This window comes from Cyprinus carpio, chromosome A2 (genome assembly GCF_018340385.1).
Source record: "Cyprinus carpio isolate SPL01 chromosome A2, ASM1834038v1, whole genome shotgun sequence".
Classification (NCBI taxonomy): domain Eukaryota; kingdom Metazoa; phylum Chordata; class Actinopteri; order Cypriniformes; family Cyprinidae; genus Cyprinus; species Cyprinus carpio.
Window position 1 is genome coordinate 27,840,858 of NC_056573.1, and position 7,500 is coordinate 27,848,357.

Below are 7,500 nucleotides of genomic sequence, written 5' to 3' on the forward strand. Positions count from 1 at the left end.
AACTGCCTGTTGGGCGAAGCTTATGACATGCAGTCGCGAAGTTGTTGGTTGATGAAGCGCTGTAGTACCGATTTCCATATGTTATACGTGCAATTCCTGATAATGGCCCTCATTTCCAGGGGCGACTGGGAGCTCCCTGTGCCACCCTTTGGATCAGTCTCTGCCGTCCTAATGGGCCGCAGTTTCCCAGTGTGTGGTCTGCCATGTTCCAGACTTTTTAATCATGTAAGTCCCCAAAAGCACCCCAAGACGTTAGAAAAAATAATAAAATATATGCTGCCAGCAGCGATGCGGGCTCAGCCACACACGCAAACGCCACCCGTGGCTCATACGTGATCCCAGCAGCAAGGTACCATGCATTTTACAGTACATCCTGCTGCCCTCAGGTTTTAAGGGATATCGGCAATTACGGGTTAATCCAGAAGCATCAAGACGGTGAAATCCACATACACAGAACATATATTCATTAAGAAATGAAATTAAAATGACTTATGAACATAGTTTTTTCGACCCTTGCTATTTTCTATTCTCTAATGATCCTTGGCTGGGAGACACCGGGCCGAAGTGGCTAGCTGGATGCAAGAAAGTACTTGGCCCGTTTTTTTATTTTGTTCCCTTGTGCTATGTCACATTCCGTTGTCACTGAAGCGTTGTGGCCAAAGACACGACGGTAACCCTTCGATTGGAAGCGATGTGGTTTAAAGTCCAGGTGATCATAAGAGGTCCACAAGCACAATGTTTGGGTAGATGATGCGATTTAACAATGGATGTCTTCTTTTCAAGAAATTTCTTACTCGCACACTGAACATGTCACAACTATAGGTTCCCTGCTTCACCTTTTTTTCAGTAATGCGTTGCTAATCTTTGAGAATACTTGTTTCCATAGACGATTAATAATAAAACGTAATGGTATTTCGAGTCGGCTATTCTATGGTCCTGTTAGTTTAGTCCTTCTCGCATATGTAACTACTATTGGGTCTTTAGTAAGCTTTATCTGAACAAATAGAATGAATGTATTAGCTGTTTGATTTATTTCAGACATAAGGAGAACATCGTTCAGTCTTTTGAACAGATCTGAAGGATATGTGCTGTCCTTTGGCGCACTACTGAGGTGACAACATTAAGCATATTGTGCTCCCTTCATTTTTGAAAACAACATTATGAAATTGGCCATATTTTTTTGATTGGATTTATAAATTTTTCATGATTACGTTTAGCTGATAATAGAACCCCATTAAAATCGGAAACTTTACGTGATTTCTGTATCTTAGTTCATGCTTAATCATGAGTTTTTCATTTTCACGTTACATTGTTTTAAGCAGTGTTGAATGATTACTATGTGAGTTGCTAAATTTGGTTTGTTTTTACAATTCAAATACATAACTATATAATAGGAAAATACAACAGTTCTTTGTTTTCATAAGATTTACCTATTGACAATCGTTCTTTCCTGGTATTGTACCAGAAGAGAGGTTTGTTATGACAACAAAATGGTCATTACTAAAATTAAACACTGTATTCCCAGTTTTTATATTTTTTTGTTGGTTGTTTTTTTGTTTTTTTTAGGATTTACATCTTAAAAAAAATGAGCCTACTTCAAACATTTTAAGGCAGCTTTGATACAAAACCCTGTTAATATTTATTATAGCCCACGGTAAACTGTCTCTTATCTAAAAAAAACAAATTTTTATCGAAATATAATAGTGTGTAGCACCAGTATATACTGGACGATCAGAAATTGCTAATCATCTTTTAATATAGCATGGTTTAGGTTTACTAGGTGTTTTAGAGTGGCAGAAATTTATTTAATTAAAATTAAGATTAATTGCTTGTTAGATGCAAACAACAAAAAATAATAAAATAATAATAAAATAATAGGATGAAATACAATAACAAACAAGCAGAGCACATCGAATGATTTCCTATTCCTGTGTTTAATAGATTAAAATGTAAAGCACAGAAAGCAGCTGGTAATGCAGTGCACTTTAATATACAAATCCAGTATCATTATACACTTCATTTACATTTTCTCAACTATTCGATTCTTCACGGGACTGTTTCTCTATTTTAATCCGCCAAGCTATTTCTTATTTTTGAAATAACCTTGTTCTTGATGTTGATTCGTTCTTGCCGAAATCATCGTCCTCTGGAGCTCGAGAGATTCGCTGTTAATTCTGCCCTTAGACATTCTCGCGCTGTCAAATACGTCTATTAATTTTCACAATCAAACAGCTCCACAAATACATGATTCTAGCTCTTTTTGTTGTTCTCTATGGTGGATGTGGTGTGCATGCGCGGTAAATATAGTTTCTGTTGAAAAAGCTCTTAAAACGGAAAAAGGCTTTCTTATTGTGACTCTTGTAAGACTTGCACGCGCTTATGCAGCGGTGAGTTCCTCTCTCTGTCTTCTCACTGTTCTGGCCAGACATCAATTATTATGATATCTGAAGCCGGTACTAATACATATGTTTGGTTCCTGTCTGTGTGAGTGTGAATTAATGGTGTATTTATTTGTCTGTTCGCCTAACGTGCCGAAAAACCATCACCCAACCGTTCCATAACTGGGCGCGCAGAGCATCGTATGTGATGTTCGACCCTTCGACAAAAAATCTCACAAGCACTCGATAAACACTCATTGTCAATCTCTACTCAATATGATTCTTCTAATTGTTTTTTGTTTGAATTCGCCGCTGTGTTTGAATGTAAAAGCTGTATTAGTTTCTTGTATGGATACAGCCTTATCTTGTTTTCCCTCTTCCTTCATTGTTTGCAGGACGTGGTCTCGCGCTGTTTACCGACCAGGCTGCAGCAAATATTTTCATTTAAAAACATGTTACCACAGCCTCCACAAACTACATCTGAATTTAGCTCTTGGTTATTCTACTTGGCGGCTATTGTGTGCAATCGCCGTAATATATTTTGATTTTTTAAAAGGTCTTAAACAAACTAACTCGTATTCGTTGTGAGCTCGTTAAGACTGCCGCGCTGTTCGGAGGCTGTGACTATATCTGCATATTTTATCTCTCGTCTATCTCTCTATTCTGCTTGTCGCCAGAGCATCATTTAGAATACACCCTGACCGCGCCGCTACTAATAGATTTTTGGGTTTAGCTTTCAGTGTGAATTAAATGTGATTGTATTAGTGTATTATTCAACACCGATTAAAGGTGAACTAACGAGACTCCTCCCTCTCATCCCGGAATTGCCTCCCTGTAGAGGGCGTCATTTTTCTCTCCGTACAATGAAAGTCTCAGCACACATACACTCCTCAACTACAGAGCCCCAAATCCATATTCAAATCAAAATAGCCGACTTCCTGTTGGTCGTAGCATAATGACTCGTCCACATCAGAAGTTGTCACGTCTGTCATAACGAATCACTCTATGTAAACCGATTTTGTGTCTGTAGCCTACACCTAAGCCCCCCCTTTTGACAGACACAGGTGGCGCTATAGAGATGCCTCTCCACGCACTTTTGATGACCTCTTGCAAACCGCGTCTGTCTACTAGTCTTAATACTTGATATGTGGTATGAGTTTCATGACAATTCGAAGCAATGTTGTATTGCCTCAAAATCAGAACATCTTATCCAGAAAAATACTTCCAGTTTGACTATGTTGTCCATGGACCCCACTATGTAAATATCAATATCCCTCAACAGTTTTTACATGGCCGTGTTTTGTCATTATTCTGATGAATTTTTGATCAAATTGAGTAAAAAATATCTTGATATGCTGAATTCAAAGCATTCTTGAAAATGACACACTTCTTTTTTTCTGCTGACCTTGCTGCAGTGGTGGCGCTAATAAGTTTGACTCCTAATAGTCATAGAATTATGCGATCGGCAATCATACAACGAACAAATTGAGTGAGTTTAATTAAAATCAGGAAATGTATGTGGATGTTATTAGACACTTCCTGTTTCTCATTTCTCGTGGGCCATAATTTCAACGGCTCGCCACAAGCAAACCATTCGAGATATCAAAAATACCCCTGGCAACTTTTGCATCCCAATGTCTTTGAGATCATGTTGACCAATTTTTGGTGGCAATCGGGTGTAAAAAACCTAATGACAAGTCATATCAAATTCCAGAGCATTCGCTTTTTACATAGCTCTCAATAGCTGACTTTCTGTTGGGCGGAGCCTATGACATGCAATACGAAAGTTGTTCGGTCCACATTGAGATCTATATGTGTTACTGAGTTTCATATGAATACGTGCAAGTATGTTTTTTGAACTATACATCAACATTTCTGACTGTGTTCCAGGGGGCGCCGTAGAGCCCCTGTAGCCACGCCCGGGTTTCAGCCTCTGCAGTATCCTAATGGGCCACAGATTCTAAGGTGTGTGCAAATTTTCAAGAGTTTTTGAGCAGTGTTAAGGGCCCCAAAAGCCCCCACAACTTTGACGAAAAATAAAGATACTAACCCTAAATAGCCAACTTCCTGTTGGGCGGAGCCTATGACATGCAAGTACGAAAGTTTGTTTGGCTTGATGAATCTACATGTGTACCGAGTTTTCATACGTCTTTGTGCAAGTATGTATGATATATGGCCCTCCATATTCCCAGGGGGCGCTGTCGAGCCCCTGTGCCACGCCCGTGTCATCAGTCTCTGCCCGGCCCTAATGGCCGCAGGTTCCAAATTTGTGTGCCAATTTTCAAGAGTTTTCGATTATGTTAAGGGCCCCAAAACCCCCGAGACGTTGAAAATACTAATAATAATAATAATAATAATCATATAATAATATATAATATAATAAAAATAATCCTAAGGAAAACAATAGGGCTCTCGCCCTCCAGGCTGAGCCCATAATAATAGCCCTAATAATAATGAACACAGCAATTCCAAGAGGGTCCCATCGGCGGGCCCTAATAATAAACAAAGCAGATACAATAGGGTCCTCACAACACTCGGTGCTCTGGCCCTAATAATAATAACCAAGTCGCAGATACAAGAGGGTCCTCACACCATCGGTGCTCGGGCCCTAATAATATATTGGCATGAGATATTAAGTCTTGTTTTCTGCAAAAATGTATCAAAACTAGAGTGAGTTTAAGCTTAAAACAGGAAAAAATACCTCACCATGAGGTAAAAACAAAAAAGATTTAACCCTTGCACTGTGCTGAAAATCCTTCACCTAATTTGGGTCTTTTAAAAACCGGACCTTTTCAAATCATTATGCTATATAATCACCCAATATTTGGATTCAATCATTTCGAACTGTTTTTCTTTTTAATTAGCACAACATTATTTGTGGTTATTTTAGCAATATTCACTTCAAAAACTGAAGTGCATTAGCCAAGCTCAATGAGGCCTATGAATCAATCAGTTTCCAAACAGAAACACACAAAACCCATGCTGGATTGAAACAAAAATCCAAGTGGACAAAAAAATGAAACCCAATGTTTGTTAATAGTTTAGCATAAGAATTTTATTTATTTATTTCTTTTTTTTGTTATTTTTTTGTAGGCTGGCCCATTTTTGATCCGGAACAACACAAGTGTAACACAGGAGGGGAAAATAATCCCCAAAAAAATAAAATAAAAATAAAAATAAATTCATTCGTTCATTTATTTTATTTTTATTTTAGTTTTATTTGTATTTTAATTTATTTTATTTTATTTGCAACTCACCTTACCTAAGCCTTTTTAAGAAAAGCGAAAATTCCTCTCCAGGTCAAAAACACACCATATGGGGTGAAATCAAAGGGAGAAACTAATTTATTTTTCTATAACCTCATTGGCATAAGTATGTTTTTTTTTTAAGCTAAAACTTACATTATTAAAAAAAAAAAAGAAAGAAAGAAAGAAAGAAAGAAAGAAAGAAAGAAAGAAAAAAAAGACAATATCTTCTCTCATTTTGTTTCTCTTGACTTAAAAAATGTAGATATTTGTACTGGAAAATCATTTACCATACAGTATTTGTACTGAAAATGTCCCCTGCCAACAAGTTCAGCTACTTGCTCTTAGTGTAAATCCACACTGCCTAATATTTACGACATAATGTGCATCACAGAATATATATGCATGCATTATTCAGAACGCTAGGTAACACATGCAGTGCGTCTCAGAGAGTGAACTCGCTAATCAGAGGTCAATATCAACATGTTTGCAGCGTTAATGATGGATTGTGACAGGATGATTGTGTTGAAGCCTTGATGAGAGCAGATGGCACAGCATTGCTCTCTGACAGCGCGGCGGTCTCGCTCTCATCCACAGCGCGAAAGAAACGCTTCTTTAGCGATCAGAGACAGAAGATGGCGCGCTGGGAGTATTGGAAAGGTGGCTGCGCTTCAGATGCGCTGCTGAAATATTGCAGAGCCCGGGGAAGAATGGAGACCAGGCACTGATTGAATTAGCAGTGTTTCCGCGGATCCATTCAAGGTCACGGCGGCCCGCGAGGAGGGACAGAGTCAAATATTAAACATCATACACCTGATTTAAATGAGCTTTCATCTCACAGATGCGTTTGGTTTTAAATGCATATTGACCCAGATATGAGTGCGCTTTGGTACTCGCTGTTCAATCAATAGAGTTAAGGTTAGAGTTTTTTAGTAGGGAATATTATTAGGGCTGAGCGCAGATTAAAATGAGAAACCAATAATGATTTTTGTGTTACACTCGTTCTGAAAAACACGAGGTCGAGAGGGAGATATTGATGTCAGTAATAAAACATCTTTGGCGCAGTTGAAGAGATCGAGGTTAAGATCACATTGAACACTAATAAATGAATCAGTGTGTGGTGTGTGTGTGTGTGCTGTAGGATTTACAGTAAAACCAGGGAGAGAGTTATAAATGAATGAGAAGAGCAGCTCAGATCGTCTGATGAGAAATATTTGCGATCCTGTTGACATCTCTGACTTTTGATTGTTTGGCAATCTGTGCAGAGTTGGAGACGAAGTTGCGATCTCATCTGAACCACATCTGATTCTTGTGCTCTGTTTCTCTTTATTAATCTCATTGCTGAGAATCATTGAGATGTTAGTGAGATCTCGTTCATGTTTGCTGTTTATATTGCATGTTTTTGGACACGCAGGTTTTTTTATAGAGTCTCTTCTGCTCTCCAAGCCTGCATTCATTTGATCAGAAACACAGCAAAAGCAGTAATATTATGAAATATTTGTACTTGATCCAAAGTACAGCAAAAAAAAACATAGTAAATATTTTTTTACCGTATTTCTGTGATGTGCAGCTGTATTTTCAGCATCATTACTCCAGTCTTCAGTGTCACATGATCTTCAGAAATCATTCTAATATGATGATTTGCTGCTCAAGAAACATTTTGCTGATATGCGTTTTGTTCAAGAAGCTTTTGCTGTAGTTTTGATCAAAATAAATGCAAGCTGCAAACTCGTACTGTTTGATTGGTAGTGTGTTTAGTGTGTGAATTAACGTCTCGTCTGTGTTTCTCCCGTGAACACGACACTTCCTTCCTATCAAAGGCGTGGAGGTGAACGCCGACAGATCGGCTACGTTCCACTGCACCGTCAACGGAGACC

The 7,500-nt window shown here is 38.3% G+C and overlaps 1 pseudogene; it reads left to right on the forward strand.

Annotated features, from left to right (window-relative positions):
* The first annotated feature begins 6,159 nt into the window (after positions 1-6,159).
* LOC109074025 overlaps positions 6,160-7,500 on the forward strand; it is a 115,473-nt pseudogene continuing 114,132 nt past the window's right edge.